Raw genomic sequence first — 25,080 nt, forward strand, 5'->3', positions numbered from 1 at the left:
CATCTCCCTTGTGAGATTTGTTACTGTTTTTGGCATATCGAATATGCCACGAACCCAGGTTGGCCGTGTGCAAGGCAAATGCCCTAATCGTGCTATTGCTCCCGAGCCCTTCTGGAGCTGCTTCTTGCTGACAGAGGGGCGCAGACTCTGCCTGCACAAAGGATGAAATCTCATGCTACCTTAGTTTCATTGGGCCCCAGGCAACGAAATGTTTGGGTTCCTGAAGTTATCTGAAAGAAAAGATCAGATCAATTAAACTGAGTGACGTCATTTTGAAATGATTAAACTGAGGAGAAGGTCCTTTCTGATCCAGTAAGGGCCGAGTGATTTGTTGTCTTAGAAATCATTAGAGTTAAGAGAAACCAAAGCAACGTAATGCCTACCCATTTCTATCACACACAAAAAAAATAATGGAAAGGAATAACTTCACCCACAGGTTTGGTTGATAGAAAATGACTATTTGGTTGATAGAAAAAAACTTCCTGTGTCTAGGTTTTTCTAATGAACATAGAAGCACCAAGTCACTTCTCAGATTGGAAAAGCTGTCCATCCACTGAAGCAATGAGAATCTGATTCTTATGCCAGATAACTTAACAAACCTGGTTTGTTCTTTTGAATAAACACAGCAAGATTGGAGAACTCTCCATTGGGATATCCCGTTATTTACCGAGAATTCCTGGGGATTGGCTAAACATAAGAGACACAACAATAACGGCATTAATTTTATCTGGCTCGTCAGAGTAACCCAGGCCAGGCCATAAGATGTTCCACAATATGCTGGATGGCCTTGAGCCTTCAAGTTGAACTGAATGTAGCCTTGGGCCTCTATTCCCATAGACGTGTCCTGGCAGAGGAGTCCATCCCATCTGTTCTTCAGGGCTGAGAGAGATCCTAGTGTTCCTCTCTAGCCTGCTAAATGAAAAGTTCCTTAAAGGTAATGAAATATATTTGTCTGGCTACTGGACAGCTTTATAAATTATTGGAAGTTAGGGTTAGACTGAGAACACTTAATTAATTTAATTGCAATAAAGTTTTCAGATATTAAATTAATTGCAATAAAGTTTTCAGTATTGAACCATTTTTAAAAAATCATCACAAGTAGGACAGCTCTATTTTAAAGTCCTGGAGAAAACTTCTTATAAAGAAGAGAACTGTAACAAATTAGATTTATCCCTTTCATTTGAAACATTTTCCCTGTAGGTGTTGATTTGCTGTTCCCAAAGAGTAGAACTTACTATCACAGTGTTAACCTTGCTGGACTAACCTATCTCATAAGATGTTTTACCTTCAAATTTTCGTTTCAACACTCACTATCTCCAAGAATAATAGAAAGGTCGGATAGAATTTTTTTTAAAACATCAAACAAAACAAAGGGGAGAAATTACTGGTTTCTCTAAAACTCAGAAAGCAATTGGATGTCAGTCACAAACATAGTAAATACAATAAAGTGAAATGTTGTTTCATATAAAATATTAGTATAAGAATATACAGACTTTATTTTTATGTCAGTTTTTTTCGAACTTTGGTTTAACCCTTAGACTAAGCCCCAAACATGGGTACTCTGAAAAGGTTCAGATTTATAATTAAATATTTTTGATTAAAGAAATTTATAATTAAAGAATTTTGAAGAGGGAAAGATAAAAGTGACAGAATAGTATAACTTTATATCAACTTATATATTTTGGTAAAAGACTGGCACAGGCAGGTTAAAAGTATTAATGGAGCTACTAATATCAATATAGGGATTTAGGATGAGTAGTTTGCTCAATAAGTTGATGAATCTTTGGGGGCTGGAGCAATACCACAGCGGGTAGGGCATTTGCCTTGCACGCAGTCGACCCGGGTTCGATTCCCAGCATCCCATATGGTTCCCTGAGCACCACCAGGGGTGATTCCTGAGTGCAGATCCAGGAGTAACCCCTGTGCATAGCCAGGTGTGACCCAAAAAGCAAAATAAATAAATAAATAAACAAAAAAATTGATGAATCTTTGGTAATTATGGAATCATTGCATAGAAAATAATAATCAGTTATTATTACTTATGAGGGCTGCTGTGACACAGAACAACAACATTGAATCAGACAATTTCTCAAACTTAACTGTAATAAAAATCCATGATTATCTAATTGTTCTCACAATAGATGAAGTGGGAAATGATATAAATGGGTGAGTAAATATTGGTAATAACAAAAAAAGAGGGAATGTCTTTCATATACTTATGTGATACAAACCATATAGTTTCTAGTCAAGAAAGGTCTTTTAATTCTGTATTTATCACACATATCTCTTAGTCATCATTCTGTTGTGTCTAATGACAAACAACTAGAAAAAAAATTTCTGATGGTCTTTAATTCTTTTCCTAGAATGTCAATCTAAATAAAAGAGAGACCTAAGGAAGAAGTTTAAAAATACATTTTAAAAATCTGAACAAGATATTTGTTTCCATTGGAGTATTCAATAAAAATTGGACTTTAAGTCCATCTTTGTTTCATTATACTGATTTTGTATCCTTTCTTTTATGATACTGATTTTATTTCTAATAGATTGACTGTCTTTAAAGTATACCACTAACTTCAAGATACTGCCCCAATATCATAATGGTGAGCTTGTTGAAGCAATAAATATCAAACCTTTAAGAACTTGATTTGAAACTCAGATGACTAGAGCGAAGGAATAGGGTACAGAGGTTAAAGCAATTGCCTAATATGTGGCCAGAAGAAAATACAACTGCAAGTACTCAATAGCATAGCACAGGAAATATGTTGCTCATTTTTAATTATTTTAAAAGAAAGATATTATTTAAAGTGCAAAATTATCAAAACAAGTAAGCTCTTAAATTATGACAACAGGACAGTGATTAGTAGAGAGGTAGGGATGGGAGTTGTAGGTACATTAATTGAAGACAAGGGGTCAATTGTAGGTGAGATGAATAATAAGTATTTTGTGATGATCATGAGACACAGACACTGAACTATAAAATGCCATAACTTACACTTCTACAATATTATAAATTAGTGCTACCAAAAATATATTCAATGTATATAAGTGATATGTATAAAATTTTCAGCCAGCACACATTCTGCAAATGTTATAATTCTGTTTTATTTTCTAGTCAACTATAAAAACATTAATTTCTAAGAAATTACTTTATTTCATATAATTTTAGAATAATGATTTTATAATTGACTTCAGGAAATGCCTTACCTAACTTTAGAAATCCATTATATTATTGTAGGCAGAGCATAAAATATTCCGTTCAATATCTAGACAATTTTATTTTATTTAGGGTTTTTGTTTTTTTGTGTTACTTCCATTTACATTTTGCTGTTATTTGTACTTATTTTTATAGTTAGTTATTTTTAATGTAAGGTTTATAATTCTAAGTGACTGAAAGATATAGTATTTACTATGATTTAAATTAAAACCTTCCTCCGAATCCATCATAAATGTAACTGTTTCATCTGTTTGTTTCTAGCTTGCTCAAGGACAAAATATGAAGCAAGTCAATATCATGCGTGTAATTGACTGATTGCTGTTAATTTAAAATATATGAATTTGAGAATATATCCATTAATATGCCATCCTTCACTCACAATGATCAGGCTTCTGGCACATTACTAATGGGATATTTACTTGATGTTGTTTTTAGTAGTCTTGATGAATTTGGGCTGATTATTCTTGCAACTGTTATCTATTTTTTTCCTTGTGACTAATGGGCCATATCTGGAATGGCAGGATTATAGATAATATCCTATTTTTTAATGAAATACAAAATAAAAAAGAGGCAACAAAATCTATAAGTTGTCTTGATTTATTGGAGTCAAAGAAGCCATGACTTTATTGTGAAATTACTACTTAGTCCAAAAGTTAGAAAGTCTATCACTTTTATCCCCTACAAAAATAAAACTTTTGTAAATATTATTACATATTCATCTATATATCCTATCATGTGCATGAAACAACATGAGCTTAGTGGTGTCAAATAAAAATTACAATTAAAATAAGGCTAGATTAGGAGACTAAGAGCAGTTACACTAAGCATGTCATTTTAACTGATTAAAAAGCTATTTCTCTTGGATTCAACCATTTATCTCCTACCCTTATATGTATCTATAAAATAAAATTTAAACCATAACTTATGAAAATATAAAGGCATTTAAGGGAAAATTTTTAGTGGGAGAAGAGACTCTCTCTTGTCCTGTTTTTCCCAGGTTGAGAACTTTCCCTCATTCTTGTCCCTGTTTTATTCATTCCTGTCCTCTACTTACTTCATTGGTACTTTGATAATCAGTTTACTCAATTCTCTTTGGCAACAGAATCTACCAAGTACAATTTATTTCCTAGAAAATATAGCATCTCCTGCCTCCTGTTACTACTACTGTATAACCATATTTCTTTTTGTAAAATAAAATATATATATTTAACTTATTTGGATTTGAAATTAAAGTCAAAATGTATTTTTCTAAGAAATAAATGATTAGTTTCTATTTTCATGATCCTGAGATAGAAAAGCAAATTTCTTGGAGATTAACTAATAATTTTTATTTAATAAGACATTTCAATATATATTGATTTGTGATATTAACAGTTAACATTATTATCCATTCATGATAATTACCTTTGCATTTTGTTACAAGACATACTATTATTTTGTGAAATGCAGTTTCAACTTAAACAAAATATAATTGGAGGCTGTAGTAAATATGTTACAGCTGGTAAAGAGATTCCTTTCACATGGGAAACCTTGGTTCAGTTTCTGCATCCCACATGGTCCTGAACACTTGTCAGCAGTGATTCTTGAGTGCAAATCCGGGAGCAATCCCTGAGCATCACAAGATGTGGCCCTAAAACATGACAAGGAAACAAAAAAATACTATATATATAAATATATATAGAGAGACTACTATGTATATAGACTATTATGCAATAAGAGTCTGTGATTAGATTATTAACGCCAATTATATAAATAGATATAAAATTGGAATTGCTAGTCAGCAGTCACTTAACTGTAGTGTTAGTTTTATTTAAGAAGTGTACTTAAACATTGATTTGGAAAATCTTTTCAACTTTTTGAATAATAAAAATGAATTAATACTGCCATTTGTCTTTATTTATGTAGCACTGTCATCCCTTTGTTGATCAATTTGCTCGAGCAGGCACCAGTAACGTCTCCATTGTAAGATTTATTGTTACTGTTTTTGGCATATCGAATACGCCATGGGTAGTTTGCCAGGCTCTGCCGAATAATTTTCTTTATTTAGGCACATAAAATGTACTGTTATCCTGATGAGTTCCTTCAGCTGTCTATGCAACAATTAAATACATTTTTAGTTTCTTCTATTAGGCAGGGCTTATGGTACGTCCAAAGAATCGCTTTATCTTTACTTATGTCAGCAAGAAATTTCATTTCATGGGAGATATTGAAAGAACTCTAGATACAACTAATCCTATGCATTAATCCTATGCACCATACTCTTATATTTCAATGGTAGGCAGGATACTGTAAACAGAGATGAAGAGCACCTAATCAGATTAGAAAATAAGAAATTTTTATAGGATGTGATAATAGGATGCAAAAAAAGAATAGTGTACTTCAATGGAATAAAATATCTGAAAATTTGCTTTTTAAAAGCAAGAATTTATGAGAAATGTATGCCATCAGATATTAGGCAGTAACATTTTCTCCTCATGTGCCAAGTTAAATTGTTATTTATTACATGATAGCTTATTAAATAACAAAATTATGATTAATCAAAGACCAACCAGATACATTTTTTTTTACTCTCTGCAGTACAAAGTGAATGACAAAATGATTCTTTCTTCTATTAAAAGCATTCAACCATTAATAATTAAAAGCAATTTATCCATTTTAAACACAGGACTAAATATATTTTATTGTAAATATTTGCTAAGTTTATGATCCTTTGAGGACTGGAGCAATAGCACAGAAGGTCGGGCATTTGCCTTGCACACAGCTGATCCGGGTTTGATTCCTCTGCCCTTATCAGAGAGCCTGGCAGGCTACCGAGAGTATCTCGCCTGCATGACAGAGCCTGGCAATTTCCCCATGGCGTATTCGATATGGCAAAAACAGTAACAGTAAGTCTCACAATGGAAATGTTACTGATGCCCGCTTAAGCAAATCGATGAACAATGGACAACAGTGCTACAGTGCTATGATTCTTTGATATAAGTTTATTCAGCAAAGATTGGATTTTCTAGAAGAATGGGAAACAATTCATCTTTAAACATAAATAACTATATTTAAAGTGTAACAAAATGTGGTAAGTAGTGACAACTCAGATAAAATACGGGATGTACATTTTATTTCATTTTAGTAAGTGATATCAACATTGTTTTATGGGTTCTTGAAAGCATTGACCCGTGAGGACTCTTGCCAATAGCAGTATCTAAATAAGCTGGTAATTATTTAAACTTCTAATTTAAAATTCAATCTTGAAGGTTGAAGTTCATATTGGCCTTTGTTCTTAATAATAAGTTGTTTTCAAAGGGAATCATAGCTTCTTTTTCTAGCACTCTGAGTGAGATTACAGGCTACACTTATGCTCATTATTGTCTATTATGAAAGTTTGATCATTCTAATCATTATTAACTAGCTTCCTAATAAGCATTAACCATGTTTAGTTATTTTTATAGTTCTAAGCAACTCTCATCTCCTTTCTTCTATGCTGTAAAGTTCTTTTTCCTCTCCTTTCCTCATATTCTCTCCTCTCTCCTCCTCTCCCTTCCTCTCTCCACCTCTGCCCTCTCCTCCCCCACCTCTCCTCCACTTCTGCCTCTTCCCTCCCTTCCCCCTCTCTGCCTCTCCTCCCCTCTTCTCTACCTTCCCCCTCCTCTCTAGCTCTCCCTTCCCCTCCCCTCCCCTCTCCCCTCCTTCTCTCCCCACCTCTCCCCTCCCCTCCCCTCCCCTCCCCTCCTCTCCTCTCCTCTCCTCTCCTCTCCTCTCCTCTCCTCTCCTCTCCTCTCCTCTCCTCTTCTCTCCCCTCCCCTCCCCTCCCCTCCCCTCCACTCCCCTCCCCTCCCCTCCTCTCCTCTCCTCTCCTCTCCTGTCTTCTTCCCCACACCTCCCCTCCCCACCTCTCTTCCTCCCTCCTACCCTCACCTTCTCCTTTTCCATCCCCTCCTCTGTGGTAGCCTTCTTTTCCATTCACTTTCCTTCCAAGACAAGAATAGGCTATAAATTTGTTAGTTTTTAGCTGTAGAGACAGACAGATCCTGCCTTCAAATGTTTTTATTTATATGTTTGGGCCACACAGGGCAGTGTTTGGGGTTTATTCCTAGCTCTGTGTTCAAGAATCTCTCTTGGAGGTGCTTAGAGAATCATACATGGAGCCAGATATAGAACTTAGGTGGGCAATGAGCAATGTAATTGCCCTATCTGCTATACTAATTTGTTTTTTTCAAGTACAAATGACAGTACTGCTTCCATATCTCTCAATTAGTGAGAGAAATACTTCTGGAAGTTCTCTGGGAAATCAAGTAGTGATGGGAATGAAACGACCTTTTCCATATGCACAGCATGTGTTCAGGCCATTGGGCTATTACTTTGACCTTTGCTCTATGTAGCATAATGGAATGAGTCATAGGAAATTGCCCTCCAAAAAACAAAACAAAACAAAAACAGGAAAAAAAAATAAAACAAGACCTAGAAGGCCCGTTCGAGATGGGAGATTTGGGCTGAAAATAGATTATAGACCGAATATGATGGGCACTTAGTACCTCTACTGCAAATCACAACACCCAAAAGGAGAGAGAGAGAGAGAGCAAAATGGAATGCCCTGCCACAGAGGTGGAGTGGGGTGGGGGGAGGATGAGGTGGGGGTGGTGGGAAGGGTCCTGGGACCAGTGGTGGTAGAAAATGGGCACTAGTGGAGGGATGGGCACTGACCACTGTGTGACTGAAATGTAAGTACAAAAGTTTGTAAATCTGTAACTGTACCTCATGGTGATTCACTAATAAAAAATTTTAAAAAATAAAAAAATAAAACAAGACCAGAACAGTCACCTGGTAAAACAAGCCTAGCTTAGATAACAGCGACTGTAAAGTCAAGCAGGAAATGTTCTGCAAGGTTAGCACTGTAGCACTGTCATCCCATAGTTCATCGATTTGCTGGAGTGGGCACCAGTAATGTCTCCATTGTGAGACTTTTTAGAGTTTTTTTCATAATGAATACACCACTGGTAGCTTGCCAGGCTCTCTGAGAGAGAGAGGGAGGAATTGAACCCGGGTCGGCCATGTGCAAGGCAAATGTTCTACCCACTGTGCTATCACTCTGGCCCAGTTCTGGGCTGTAGTGCGCTATGCCAATTGTGTGTCCCCACTAAGTTCAGCATCAATATGGTGAACCTCCAGGAGCAGAAAACCACCAAGTTGCCTAAAGAGGGGTGAACGGGCCCAGGTTTGAAATGGAGCAGGTCAAAACTCCCTCTGCAAGGGTATGATGGTAGATTTCCATAACCTCAACAATGAATAACAGATACCCATTTCTTTTTAACCTATGGCCTCAGCTATAGAAATATTCTAGTCTTTGTTATTTAACTTGTAAAGAACGTCCCTTAAAACAGGAGCCAGAGGTAAGCTGGTGCTAAAATAAATAAATAAGCAAAGCTGCGTTCTGCTCAGGGCCTTTATTTCTTCCTTACTTCCTTTCCCTCACTCCTTAGTTCCCTCCCTCCTTCCTTCCTTCCTTCCTTCCTTCCTTCCTTCCTTCCTTCCTTCCTTCCTTCCTTCCTTCCTTCCTTCCTTCCTTCCTTTCTCCCTTACTCTTTCTCTCTTTCGTCTGTCTTTCTTTCTTTGTCTGTCTGAATTTCTTTCCCTTTCTTTCTTTCTTTCTTTCTTTCTTTCTTTCTTTCTTTCTTTCTTTCTTTCTTTCTTTCTTTCTTTCTTTCTTTCTTTCTTTCTCTTTCTTTCTTTCTTTTATCTCTTTCTCTCTTTCTTTCTTTCTTTCTTTCTTTCTTTTCTCTCTTTCTCTCTTTCTTTCTTTCTTTCTCTTTCTTTCTTTCTTTCTTTCTTTCTTTCTTTCTTTCTTTCTTTCTTTTTCTTTCTCCTTCTCTCTTTTCTTTCTTTCTTTCTTTCTTTCTTTCTTTCTTTCTTTCTTTCTTTCTTTCTTTCTTTCTTTCTTTCTTTCTTTCTTTCTTTCTTTCTCTCTTTCTTTCCTTTCTTTTCTTTCTTTCTTTCTCTCTCTCCTTCTCTCTCTTTCTTTCTTTCTTTCTTTCTTTCTTTCTTTCTTTCTTTCTTTCTTTCTTTCTTTCTTTCTTTCTTTCTTTCTTTCTTTCTTTCTCTCTCTCTTTCTTTCCTTTCTTTTCTTTCTTTCTTTCTCTCTCTCCTTCTCTCTCTTTCTTTCTTTCTTTCTTTCTTTCTTTCTTTCTTTCTTTCTTTCTTTCTTTCTTTCTTTCTTTCTTTCTTTCTTTCTTTCTCACTGTGAGATAGTTACAAAGTTGTTCATGAGTTTGTTCTTTAATATTCCAATACCCATCTATTCACCAGTGTACATTTTCCATCACCAGTGTCCCCAGTTTTCCTCCTAATCACCTCCCCTGCCCCTTAGCTCACCTCCTCTTCTTTCTCTTATTCCTCCTCCTCTTCATTCTCTTATTCTTCCTCCTCTTCTTTCTCTTATTCCTCCTCCTCTTCTTTCTCTTATTCCTCTTCCTCTTCTTTCTCTTATTCCTCCTCCTCTTCTTTCTCTTATTCCTCCTTCTCTTCTTTCTCTTATTGCTCCTCCTCTTCTTTCTCTTATTCCTCCTCCTCTTCTTTCTCTTATTCTTCTTCTTCCTCCTTCTCCTCCTCTTCTTCTTCTTCTTTCCTTCACCTTCTTCTCTCTCTCCTGCTTCCTACTGTGTATTGTGTCTGTCACATTTCTTTCGACCATTTATGCTCAACAGAGTTGTAATTACTGGCCTGACTGCCTGACTGGTTTCTAGTCAGTGAATATATGTGACAAAACTTCTTATCAAAACAACTGATATTACAATTATTAAAAACAAAAAAATGTCAAATTCTATAAAAAAAACTAAAATCAGATGGTAGCAAAATAGAACGCTATGTCAGCCAGTGCCATGACACAAATGATAATTACAAAATGGCCACTAATGTCACTAGGTCACTTAGATATATAGCTTATGAGCAAAGAAAGAAGAAATACACCATACTACTCTGTGGGCGAACTAAATCCAGAGAGAATTACTTTACGAAGGACATAAAGAGTCATTATGCTTAACTTTTGACTTACAAAAGTGGAATATATCAAAATGGCATGAAACAACCAGGGCTCATAGGAATATGGTCAGAATGAATACTCACTCACTATTGGTAGCACTGGAAACTGATTCAGACTTTATAAAAAAAACAGTAAGCAAATATTTCAAATACTTAATAAATAGAACTAAGACATTATCTAGCCATTCTGTTATGTATTATCTATACAAGAACAAAACCACGAATTCAGAGATACATGCACACCTATGTTTATTGCTTTGCTATTTACCAAAATCTGGAACTCACTCTAGGTGAGTATATAAAGAAATTGTGTTCTTCATATACAATGAAATACTGCCCAGCTTTTTGAAAAGATTAAATCTTGTATTTTACTAAAACACAATTAGAACCAAAGGCCTCATGTTAAATAATTGAGACAGTGAAATACAAATGTAAGATGGCGGGGGAGTTATTGGGAAGATGGGTCTAAGTATAGGCTGAAGGAATAGTGACATTCCAGTGGTGATTAAGCATGGTATGGCAACTGTATATCATTGAAGCTTAAATATCTCCCCAGTTGAAAGTCCTTTTACCTCAATAATAATGTAAATAAAATATTTTTTTAAAATCAAGAGAGAAAATATAAATGGTTGAGAACATGTTGAGTGAGAGATAAAAATGAATTAAATCAAGTAGTCTTTTTGCAACATGCTAAAGACTTTATTCAGTAAAATTGGCAATCATAAGAACAGTTTGATCAGGAGGAAGCTTAATAATTTATATTTTGATACTATGCTTTTTACTGTGTATTGAATAATGTGAGATAAAAGTGATTGGTGGATTAGTCCATGTGATACCTGGTTCTCTCTATTCTAACTTCTTAAACGATGTGTCACAATTCTGCTTGGGGTTGATTAAGTATAGGTTATGAAAATATTGACAACAGTAAAATGATTCTGAATGAATAATAACCAAAACTTAACTAAAATCAACCATCTAATACATCTAAGTTCTTCTGACATCACTTACCTGTGTTGCATTTCTGGATGGATAGCAGTCATGAGTAAAAAGTTTCAGAAACTGTAGTCTGAAGTACACTTAGAGAAGCACAACTATTACATAGGTGAGGTTTGAACACATTTCACAGAAAGAACCAATAGAGAAGCCAGAGGAATGCATTTGATTTTCAGAGACTATGAGAGTTCTAAAAATGACTCAAGATTTTTAATTTACTCAGCAGCTTAAAGAACAGAGGCATCTCTTTAAGATAAGTTATGAAGACATTTGTCTGATTTAAAATCAAGAAGTTTTTTCTTCTTTTCTAGATATATTAAGTTCAAATATGCATTTTATTGCCATTAGACACATTTTTTGGATACATTATTTTGATTAGAAGTATAGAACTTCTGATTTTTGGAGTAAGGTTTGGTATAGATATTTATAGCAAGTTTTTCATGTACACATATTAGTTAAAATCTTGCAACCTGGTAATAGTTTTAGAAGGCAAATCTAAAGATACCTTCTCAATGATCTATGGTCATTGAATCTGGAATATTATTTGAACAGTTATCTTAGAGCTGTAAATAAATGTGTAAGCTATGTTTTTTTCTATAAGGATATTTCAAAACTGCATTAATTTTTATTAAAAGTCCAAGAACAAAGATATATCAATTTCATTAATTGATTTTGGTAAGGAAAACAAGAGTAAAGGTTTTATAATAATAGTTACATCATATTATAATATTATTCATTTATAGATTTTAAAATTCATGGAAATTCTTACATTTTAAGTACCAGTAAATATTATATAGCATCATTAAGTTTTGAATATTTAAAAGAATGTAATATATTTTACATTAGGAAATTGCTCTAAATTTTGTGTTAATATTGTCACCATACAGATATGCTCGAATATGATCTTCCTAGAAAAAACTTAAAGCTTTTAATTATACACAATTTCTTTTTCTGATACTGATACCTCTGTGGGAGAACTCAAAAATTTCATTGTTTTGTACTTTAAACAATATTTTTTCAATTAAACTTCTTACATATACCCACATATTAATCACTTTTTAAAAACCTTAGCTTATTTTGCGATTAATATTGACGTTTGTGAGAAAAAACAAGTGCTTAACATAATCTTAATACGATGGTGGAATACTTTACCTAACAGGCCTTTTTACTTACAAAATTTTTGTTTGCTTGTTTGATTTTGGGACATGCCTTACAGTTCTCAGGAGCCACTCTGGATTCAGTGTTCAGGGATCACCACCTGTGGCATTTGAATTCCATGAACATTGGGCATGCAAAAAATGAGCTCAGCTCATTGAACTATCTCCCTACCCCTATATATTTTTTAAAGTAGTCATAAAAGTTATTATCTTAAGGACACAATTAGCCCAGACAACTGGCTATCTAGAAATTTATAGACTAATTTAGAGTGAAAAATGTTTAAATGAGACCAAATTCTGACCATATCTATAAGTTAAATATATCTAATATCTTTAATAAAACTGAGGACAAAGCTAATTCTGTCTGATTCCAACAATTTAAATGATCTAATATACATGTTATATTTTTTAAATGAATTTTTAACTGGTATAAGCAAGTGTCTTATTTTGAAGCAGCACTTCTGTTAGTTCAGGGTGCCTCCTATCTGTAATTTAATTTCCTTAAAGTATCTATGATAAATATATTTATGTTAGAAAATGAGGACCACATAGATTAATTACATTAGTAATGCTTCATTATCTAGAGATACATATGTATTATACAGTTCTTTCACTTGTATAAAAATTTGTAGGTAACTGATATTTTTGCCATTAAAATTGTGTGTGTGTGTGTGTGTGTGTGTGTGTGTTAGGATCTAGAATATTAGCTGTTCAAGTTCATAAACTCTTTTGGGAAACAAGTTCCATGTTTTGCATCTTAGAAAAGCAAGACATTTAAAAAGTTTATAGTACACTTATTACCTTAAAATAAATGGTGAAAAAGCACCCTACTCTACCCACATACAAATACTTTCTATAATCTGACAGTTTGGAAAACTGCTTTACAAAATGAGTTTTTACAATATGCTACTTTCTTTGATAATTTTATCTTTTTCCAAATGTGTTTAGCCTTGCGCTCATATTCTGAAAAAGCTGTCTCACAAAGATATTCCTTGTATAAATCTAAATAATGAATGAAGACTCATATGGGCAACTTCATAAAACTTTCTTGTTAAAGTTATAGGATTTCTCCACTTAATGTCCCCAAATCAGTCTAACACTATCGTCAAATGAGTTACTCTTAAGTTTAGAGAAAGTATTTTAAAGCATTTACAGGAATGTAGCAGTTGATAATAAATTGTAGATACTGAAATCATGAAAATATGCATATATGCTCTATCTTCTATTATTGATTTTTTTCTACCAATAAATATTTTGCTGCAGAGAACTTGTGACTACTCATTATTTTTATAATTTATCTGATAACATATATTAACATTTTCATAAAAGTAGTAAATAAGTGAACTGGATTTCTAAAATTGAGACAGGATAAGTCAGGTAGCCAGGTAAATGGGCAACCTCGTAACACATCTCCAGAGACATCTCTAACACGTCGATTTCCTTCATTTTCAGATCCATTAAGTTTAAAATTAGCAGATGAAGTATTGAAGAAACTCCCCAGGAAAACGTTGGTATAAAAACACTGAATTGTATACTTTAATTAGACTATAATTTTTCTTTAAGGGGGAACACTGAGATCTTTGCCAAAGAAGGAAGCATTTGAATGCCAAACTTAATCTGACAATTCTGAAATTTGAACTTATCCTTTTAGTGGAAAGCTCGCAGGAAGTGACAGACTCAAACATCTTGCTGCTTAACTTTGATATGTCTATAATATTTGGGAAAAATTCTCATTATTTTTTATGAATTTAAAAAAGCAGTTATTTATTTTTATGTTTTGGAAGTTGAAATGTGTTCCTGAATGTGAGAAATCCCTTTTACTTCACCATATGCCATCTTGTCTTTTTGACACTCTGAGCCTGGAAATATCTCAAATGTGCAGACTTCTGATTTCCAAATTATCTACTGCCAAGAAGGGAAGTGGGTATCTGAAACTCAGCCACAGACCTTGGCAAATTTCAAATTCAGAATAAAACTTTTACTCTAAAATTGTATTTGAAAGTTGAAAGAAATTTTTATGTCTAATTTGTGTTCTATTCCTATTACAGGAGTGAGTGAAAATTGCTATAGCCTAGTTTAAAAGGTTTAAGGTTTTTTTCTTTTTTTCCCCTCTTTGGACAGTTTTGAAGGATTAAGAAATAGATTAAATTTCTATTGTTTTATATTTAAACTTTACAATTTAATCTTAAAGAGTGGCAAATTTCTACTAACAATAAATGTTACTTAGGAAAGCACATCTTTGGGAACTTTTGACAGTGTCTGTCACACTAGATTTTCAGACACTTGAGCAAATAACATCAACAGTGGCTATCCAAAGCTAGAATGATATTGAAGGGATAAAGTATGGTGTTGCTCTATGCTAAAAAGAAAAGAGTGATTTTTGTCATGAAGCTTATTAATATTATGTTGTTACTGGAGAAGTGTCCTAATTAAAAAAAATAAGTTCATCTCGTATTCTTCTATTGAGTCTAATTTTTGATGAGTTATAAAATAATTATATCATATAACTGAATAAAGATTTTCAGAATGGAATGGAGTTTTGAACTGTATGGATTACAGATAGGAAAAATAAGTTTAGATAATTTAATTCACTTAGGATATAATTTAAGTATTTTTTATCTTAATTATTTTTAAAAAATTCCTTTGAAATATAGAAATAACAGACCATGATAATCTAAATCTCTCTTGCTGTAATGACTTAAAAATACAGCTGAGCTTATTGAAAAGGAAAAGAAATATTCATGTGTCAAAAATAGAGATGATTCATAACTGCTTGGGGCAGGGGAGGGTTCTTGTATCAGCAATTTAGGGAATAAAAAGTGTAGCTTTCACAGGGAGACAGCAGTGAAACCTTTGTACAGATTGATGTGGGAATTGGAATTGAGATCTCATACATAATATGAATAGATTACAATTTCAGTAGAAAGTGAGACAAGCAGAAATCTATGCTTAAACACTACACTATAGTATTTATGTATTGTTCTACCAAATTGTCAGGGGGCAAGGGAGGAATTTTGTTCCCTGGAAATTTATTCTGTCCCTGTCAAATACACCTAACAAGATTTCATTGACTAAATGTTTTAAAGACCAAGATATTTATTTAAAAAAAATAGTTTGTACCAAAACTAGAGTTTGTATTATGTACAAAAAAATGTTACTGTCAGTTTAAAACAACATACACTTCTGGATCATCGAGATTAGATATGAGGAAACAAATTCTTGTATATACCAGCATTCAATTCATTAAAGCAGTGATATTTAAATAAGTGAGGTTAAATACGATTTGAGAATGGCATTCTGGAAATGTATTATTAAAAATAATTCCTTAATTAAACCATGTATAGAAATATTATTCGTCCCTCCTGGAGAACCCAGCAAGCTACCAAGAGTATCCTGTCCGCACAGCAGAGCCTGGCAAGCTACCTGTGGCATGTTCGATATGCCAAAAACAATAACAAGTCTGACAATGGAGACGTTACTGCTGCCCGCTCCAGCAAATCGATGAACAACTGGATGACAGTGAGAATGCAGTGCTAAGAAAATATTATGAGTATATTATTTACACACTTAAATAGATTTGGATTTGCTTACCTTTTAAAAATTGAAAAACACCCTTGGGGCCAAAGTGGTAATACAGTGGGTAGGGTGCTTACATTGCATATGACTGTCCTGGGTTTGATCCTCCATATGACACATGATCCTCCACATTCCACCAGGAGTGTTCACTAGCACAGAACCAAGAGTAATCCCTGAGCACTCCTGAGTGTGGCCCCAAATACACAGTAAAATCAAACAAAAAAAATGGGGATCACCCAACAACTCATCAAAAAGATCATACATCACGACCAAGTGGGATTCATCCCAGGGATGCAAGGATGGTTTAACATTCGGAAATCAATCAACATAATCCAGCATATCAACAAAAGTAAAGATAAAAACCATATGATCATATCAATAGATGCAGAGAAAGCATTTGACAAGATCCAACATCCTTTCATGATGAAAACCCTCGCCAAAATGGGGTTTGGAGGAACTTTCCTCAAGATAGTCGAAGCCATCTATCACAAACCTACGGCAAGCATTATCCTCAACGGGGAAAAACTAAGGGCCTTTCCTCTGAGATCAGGCACAAGACAAGGATGCCCACTCTCACCACTCCTCTTCAATATAGTACTGGAAGTACTTGCGATAGCTATTAGACAAGAAAAAGAGATTAAGGGCATCCAGATAGGAAGGGAAGAAATCAAACTCTCACTATTTGCAGACGACATGATACTATATCTAGAGAAGCCTAAAACCTCTACTAAGAAACTCTTAGAAACAATAGACTTATACAGTAAAGTTGCAGGCTACAAAATCAATACCCAAAAATCCATGGCCTTCATATATGCAAACAATGAGGCAGAGGAAAGGGACATGAAAAAAGCAATCCCATTCACAATCGTGCCCCAGAAAATCAGGTACCTCGGAATCAGCTTAACCAAGGAAGTAAAAGACCTTTACAAAGAAAACTACATAACGCTACTCCATGAAATCAAGGAGGACATGAGGAAATGGAAACATATACCCTGCTCGTGGATAGGGAGAATCAATGTTGTCAAAATGGCAATACTCCCTAAAGCATTATACAGATTCAATGCGATCCCTATAAATATACCCATGACACTCTTCAAAGAAATGGATCAAGCAATCCTAAAATTCATATGGAATAACAAACGTCCAAGGATAGCTAAAACAATTCTTGGGAAAAAGATGATGGGAGGCATCACCATCCCCAACCTCAAACTTTACTACAAAGCAGTAACAATTAAAACAGCATGGTACTGGAACAAAGGCAGAGCCGTAGACCAATGGAACAGGGTGGAATATCCCTACACACAACCCCAAATGTATGACCATCTAATCTTTGATAAGGGAGCAAGAGATGTGAAGTGGAGCAAGGAAAGCCTCTTTAACAAATGGTGCTGGCACAACTGGACAACCACATGCAAAAAAATGGGTTTAGACCTTGACCTGACACCATGCACAAAAGTCAGATCAAAATGGATTAAAGACCTCAACATTAGACCACAAACCATAAGGTACATTGAAGACAAGGTCGGCGAAACCCTCCACGATATTGAAGATAAAGGTATCTTCAAAGGTGACACGGAACTAAGCAATCTAGTAAAAACAGAGATCAACAAATGGGACTACATTAAACTAAAAAGCTTCTGCACCGCAAGAGATACAGTGACCAGAATACAAAGACTATCCACAGAATGGGAAAGGATATTTACACAATACCCATCAGATAAGGGGTTGATATCAATGGTATATAAAGCACTGGTTGAGCTCCACAAGAAGAAAACATCCAACCCCATCAAAAAATGGGGCAAAGAAATGAACAGAAACTTTACCAAGGAAGAAATACGAATGGCCAAAAGGCACATGAAAAAGTGCTCTACATCACTAATCATCAGAGAGATGCAGATCAAAACAACCATGAGATACCACCTCACACCACAGAGACTAGCACACATCCAAAAGAACAAAAGCAACCGCTGTTGGAGAGGATGTGGGGAGAAAGGGACCCTTCTTCACTGCTGGTGGGAATGCCGACTGGTTCAGCCCTTCTGGAAAACAATTTCGACGACTCTCAAAAAATTAGATATTGAATTCCCATTTGACCCAGCAATACCACTGCTGGGAATATATCCCAGAGAGGCAAAAAAGTACAATCGAAACAACATCTGCACATGTATGTTCATCGCAGCACTGTTTACAATAGCCAGAATCTGGAAAAAACCCGAATGCCCCAGAACGGATGACTGGTTGAGGAAACTTTGGTACATCTATAAAATGGAATACTATGCAGCTGTTAGAAAAAAGGAGGTCAAGAATTTTGTAGTCAAGTGGATGGGCATGAAAAGTTTCATGCTGAGTGAAATGAGTCAGAAAGAGAGAGACAGACATAGAAAGATTGCACTCATCTATGGTATATAGAATAACAGAGTGGGAGACTAACACCCAAGAACTGTAGAAATAAGTACCAGGAGGTTGACTCCATGGCTGGCCTCACGTTCCGGGGAAAGGTCAACTCAGAGAAGCGATCACCAACTACATTGTAGTCGAAGGCCATGTGGGGGAAGGGAGTTGCGGGCTGAATGAGGGCTAGAGACTGAGCACAGCGGCCACTCAACACCTTTATTGCAAACCACAACAGCTAATTAGAGAGAGAAAACAGAAGGGAATGCCTTGCCACAGTGGCAGGGTGGGGTGGGGGGGAGATGGGATTGGGGAGGGTGGGAGGGACACTGGGTTTACGGGTGGTGGAGATTGGGCACTGGTGAAGGGATGGGTTCCCAAACTTTGTATGAGGGAAGTATAAGCACAAAAGTGTATAAATCTGTAACTGTACCCTCACGGTGATTCTCTAATTAAAAATAAATAAATTAAAAAAAAATGGGGATCACTCCTAACATGAAATAAAATTTAAAATCCATAAATGTTTACATAAAGGATAACATTTAAAATGTTAATGATATCATATACACTTAATACATGACTAAAAATTTTAAAATATAATATCTCATTAGTTGAACTTATAAAATATTTTAAAACAGAAAATAAAGAAAAACAATAGGGTCTGGAAAATAGTACTAAGGGTAAGGCATTTTCCTTGCATGTGGCTCACCCAGATTCAATCTCTGATATCAGCTATGGTCCCCCATGTCTCACTAGGAATGATTACTGACCACAGAATGAGGGGTAAGACCTGAGGGCCACCAGATGACCCCAGAAGCACAAGACAAGGAAAATAACAAATGTACTTCTTAGACTCACTTATGATAATGAGTATGTGATTGTGATATAATATATAATAACATTATATATGCAAATATGAGATATCAGAGAATCTAACAATTTTTCCCTATTGGTAGTTGTTATACTTTTAGAAGACATTTAAATGTCTTAGTATGATATTTTAAATGGATTTTAGATTATGATGGGACAATTCTTCATAATTATATGTTTGCCTCAGTTTACCCACATATTTTTCTAAATGGGAGATGGATCCTTCTAAAACACTGAAGAAAACAAAGTTAAAAACATTTTTAGCTACAAATTTGTTTTAACTATGTTCATTTAAATCATTGGAAAGAATTTTCTCCCAACATAGATAAAACAATTATGTTTGCTTTAAATATTGACAAGTTTAATACCTGTTCATACCTAAAATTCATATGCATTTATGCTCTTGTAAATTAAAAGCAAAAAGTAGTGGCCATAGTGATTGTAAGGGAGGTAGGGCACTTGTCTTTCACACTGCTGACCCGGTTAGATCGCCAGCAACACATATGGTCCCCCAGTCTACAAGAACTGATTTGTTAGCACAGAACTAGAAGTAAGCAGTCAATATGACCAAGTGTGGCCCAAAGACCAAAAGAGTAAAATTAAATACAAAACAGAATAAAACTTAAAATATAAATTATTGTGCTTCAAAAACCAAAAATTAAACATTTGTTGAAAATAAAAATTAACTCCAAATTGCTTGATTTAAAAAAGATATTTCTAGGAGAGCAGGGAAGGCATCTATCAACTAAAAGGTAATGTACACAAATTGTGCCTCAAAATAAAATCTAAACAGATATGAACACAAAGCTACAATTAAAATATAGATCTCTCTAAATATCTAGAATACAAAACAAAGTTGCCCTAGTTTTCACTGGTTTTCTTGAAGTCAAAATGCACTTAGGTTTTATTCATAGAATGGGAGAAATAATTAAAATTGAGGTAATACTACTCTAATTTTAAAAATCTAATTAAAAAAAATTTAATGAAAACACTATAATTTACAACGTTGTTCACAATAGAATTGTTTCAGGCATACAATATTGCAACACTAAACCACCACCAAAGTACTTCCCCAGGGTCCCTGCCATCCTCCAGCCTGTTCTCTTGGCTGATATATCACTGTCACTGTCACTGTCATCCCGTCACTTATCAATTTGCTCAAGCAGGCACCAGTAACGTCTCCATTGTGAGACTTGCTGTTACTGTTTTTGGCATATCGAATAAGCCACTGGTAGCTTGCCAGGCTCTGTGGTGTGGGCGGGACACTCTCGGCAGCTTGCTCGGCTCTCCGAGAGGGGCAGAGGAACTGAATCCGGGTCAGCTGCATGCAAGGCGAACGCCCTACCTGCTATGCTATTGCTCCAGCCCTGGCTGACATATAACAAATTTATTTCATATTTCTTGTTCCAACAAAACTTAAAGACATGGTAAATGTAATTATCAGAAGATAAATCCGGGGCCGGAGCAATAGCACAACGGGTAGGACGTTTGCCTTGCACGCGGCCGACCCGGGTTCGATCCCCGGCATCCCATATGGTCCCCTGAGCACCGCCAGGAGTAGTTCCTGAGTGCAAAGCCAGGAGTAACCCCTGAGCATCGCTGGGTGTGACCCAAAAAGCAAAAAAAAAAAAAAGTAGATAAATCAACAAAAGTTAATTTGTAGTGATTGGTATATGACTTTAACCTATGTAAGTAAGAAAATTCAGTATTACTCTACGAAAAAATAAAATTTGCTGCCATATTATTGAAAGTGGAAAATATCACGCTGAGTGAAATTAGTCAGATGGAGAGAAACAATACACAATCATCTCTCTCATATTTAGGATATGTGGGATACGGATAAATGTCCAAAGCAATTGGATAAACGTCCAAAGGCAACAGCAATTGAGAACTTGTCTTCAGTAGGATGCTCTCTATAGTGAGATGTGTAGGCGAAGGACACTGAGACAATCATGGACTGAAGCAGACACCTGGTGGAGTGTGCGGTGCTGTATATTTCATGTATGAAACCCTACTAATAAGTTACTCAATAATGGTGCCCTTCCTGCCACTCACTCCCCCAAAAAACGTGGATTAAGGACAGAGCACTCATAAAATATATAAATTTTTCTATTTAAAGTTTATGTATTAGTTTCAGATATTTTAAAACTAAATCAGCATGAGTCATATGCTGAGTTTATATTATATATGTAATATATATAATATATATATGTTATAAATGCAGAACACCTACTATAGTTAGAACCAATAAAGATGCTAGAGTTGATGTTTTGTAGGTTCGGCCAAAATAGCTGGTTATAGATAGAAAAGAGTCTATGGTAGTGTATGAATAAAATTTTGGTAGTGTATGAATAAAGTATCAGGCTATAAAATTTTTAAAAAATAGATAAATCAAGACACTGAAACCATTAAGTACATAAAAAGAGTAAAAGCCTTAAAGGACAAGAATTGAAGAATAGAAGATTAACAATGCAATTTAGATTTCAAAATGTTTAAGTTGCATCACAGTTATCAAGTATCCAGAAATAAACTTAATAAGGGAGGTAAAACTTTTAGCACAAAAATTATAAGGGACTACTGAAAAACTAGAAGGCGTAAGAGAAGCAAATATCTTGTTCTTAAGAATAAGAGAACTAACACCATTAATATTACAGTCTACTAGATTCTACTAAAATCATTATATGGATTCAGTTTAGTAGATAGGATAATCTCAAAAGCCTTTTTAAATAATTGAACAAATGTTACTGGAATTTCCAGAAAACCAATAAAGACGTAGACAAAGCAACACTGAGACAAAATATTATGTCACCACTTTTCTTAACATTAAACTTCACTACAAACTTAAGGTAGTTAAAACTGCATGGTATTTAACTCAAATAACTTTAATGAATAAAACTGAGAACCCAGAATTAAATTCTCATATATACATATATATGTATGTGTGTAGATCAATATATATATATGTGTGTAGTTAATTTACAACAAGTGAACCAAGAGCATAAAATAGACAAAAGAGAGTCTCCAATAAATGAAAAAATTGTTTACACAGTGAAAAAGAACACAAATGGATCAATATTTCACACTGCCTAGAAAAATTAACTGTAATTTGATCCAATATTTTAATCTCATATATAAACATGCAAAATATTATCATTAAAATTAAAAGGCATCCTAATGAATTGAGAAAATATCTGAGTAAAACATCTTTATTTTACAAAAATTATATTACAAAACTAAGTCCTATGGGGAGTATGGTGTAGCCAGTAGGTAAACCTGTGCCTGTTGGGCAAGTGCATCAGCAGCTTGATGATGCCTTCAGACTTCCAGAGACCCCAAATTGCTGTCGTGCCTTTGGCCAGACCCCAACAATTTAGGACCAAGTTTACCAAGAATTAAACTGCCAAAAGTTTAATATATACCTATACGGGAGAAACACCCACAAACCACTTCAGCTCAGCTATATAAGCTTATTTATTGGTCATTTTCAAGGACCCTTTAATCTCGAAAGAGACCAAAAGAGATGCAGTTAGGGCCTGTAGCACAGAGTTAGGTGGAAACCCATGACTGAGAGCCCCAGGCTTTTGCTTGGATCAGAACTGGGCCTCCTACCCCCAGTTTTCCAGTTGTTTGGCAATCACAACCACAAACTTCCCCTGGTGCCATGTTGTAAGAAATCACGCAACCCGGAGATTTTTCTGGCAGCGATTTATTCAGAGACCTTCTCGGGAAAGAAGAGGAACGAGGGACGAACGAGAAGAAAACCCCTACCTAGCTAGGCAGCTTCCCTCCTTATATACCCCTCGCTGCTTGCTTACGCCCAAGTGTCTGCAGCTGATAGACTAGTTACAGCTCGTGGTGTGACAAGACATCCTGATTCCTTATCAGGTGTTATCTACGAAGCACGGTGTAATTAACAAGAAACAGGTGTCCACGAAGCACGGTCCCGTGGCGGCTCTCCTCAATGGCTCCCAGAAGGAGCACCACAGAATACCCTGACCCTGCGTCAGGCTGTCTTCACCATGGCACCTCAGAAGGGTGCGGGTTCAGTTTCCCTGCCCCAAGCAGAACCCCAGTGTAAAAAATAAAATGCATGCACGGTTGAGGGGGGAATGATGAGATGTGTGCTGTGTTGTTGTCGGGCTCTCGGGGTGGTGCTCTCTCTCTGTCTCTGTCTCTGTCTCTCTGTCTCTGTCTCTCTCTGTCTCTCTCACTGCTCACATTCGGTGCTCTTGAGCCGCAGTATAGACCAGGTCGGGATGGCTCCTCCTTGTGCTCTGCTTCTGTGTGTGCCACTGTGCTCTCTTCTGTCTGTCTCTCTATCTCTGTCTCTGTATCTCTCTATCTCTGTCTCTGCCTCTGTAGTCTCTCCTCTGGTCTCTTCTGACCTCTTTCTGTCTCTGATTCTGTGTCTTCCCTCTCTGCTTCTGTGTCTTTTCCTGTGTCTCCTGTCTTGCCTCCGTTTTCTTTTCTCTGCTTCTGTCTCTTCACCTTGCTTCTGTCTTACCTCTGCTCTACCTCCTCCCTCTCTCCCCTTACAGTCTTAGTTTATATAGCAATCACGTAGGATGGAGACAAAGGTGGGTTTAACATTAAACAAATCAACTAAGAGGGGTAAGACAATTTCTCCAGGAGATTAACAAAATCTCATCTAAGGAAATTACTCCAGATTACTAGGAGATCTACTCAAGGGAGGGTTCCAGACAAGGGTGTGTCAGGGTGTGTCGGTTTCTTCCTTCTTTAGCTAGTAATCCACTTAAATAGTTATAGTAAATTTACTTCTAATATTTCTAGCAATGTCATTTTGTACTAGCACAATAAGAGATATATCAGACTTAAAGTTTGGTTCTTCCTGAGGACATTCACTATATATTCCAGACCACAGTCCTCAGGCCAGGTTAGTCTTCTTAACCCTGGCAGGGTTCTAGTCTTGTCATTGCCTTTGAATCATGGCAGCATTTGTCTATCACCATGCTCTCAACTTATAGTTGAGTATTGTGGCTCTTTGGCCAGGCCCATTTCGATGACAGGGTAGCTCACAGCTTGCCCTGGATCCATTCCATCCCTCTTTGGGATCTTGCTTTTGGGGTGCTAGAAACTAAGGGCAACTGAGTTGAGAAAGCAGATTCCCAGGAGTAAATATTATTGGAGTCAATTAGCTCCCAACTTACAAAGCATAATATTAACTGCATTCCTGTGTGCATACAGAAAAGACATTGCTTTAAGGTAAACCAAGTTCCCTGTGGCAAGGCTGAAAGGACAAACCCAATGTTATCCTACACCCCAACAGCCAGTAACCTCCAGAACCCAACCACTGCCATGCCCACGGCCACTCTCCACATGCTAGGATGAACGTCACCCAAAACGGGAACTTCGCCAGAGAGCGGAATGGCAGGAAAACCCAGATATGTGGGAACCAGTGACAGAGATCTTCAAGCCCATTTGGATCAGCTCTCGGCTTCCTCTCCTCAGGTCCCCAGTTCTCCAGAAGCTTGATAGTCTGTACCTGGTGCCATGTAATCTCATCAATGGCCAAGGTCCAGAGACTAGAAACTAAAGCTGCCAGAAGAGAATGACACGGAATTTCCTGGACATTATATTCTATCCATAACAAACAATACAAAACAAAACGTCTAGCATTGCCTTTTTGGCAGGTTTAAGTGGTGTTGAGACTGGTGTCGAAATATCGAATGTAACCAAAGTAGAGAGCATGGGAGAAATTGTCTGCCACACAAGCAGGGAAAAGTTGCAATGGGGCGGGGATCAGGGGAATACTAGAGATTTTGGTGGTGAAAAGTGTGCACTGGTGGAAGAATGGGTGTTTGATGATTATGTAACTGAAACTCAAACATGAAA

The sequence above is a fragment of the Sorex araneus genome, chromosome 4 (genome assembly GCF_027595985.1).
Source record: "Sorex araneus isolate mSorAra2 chromosome 4, mSorAra2.pri, whole genome shotgun sequence".
NCBI lineage: Eukaryota > Metazoa > Chordata > Mammalia > Eulipotyphla > Soricidae > Sorex > Sorex araneus.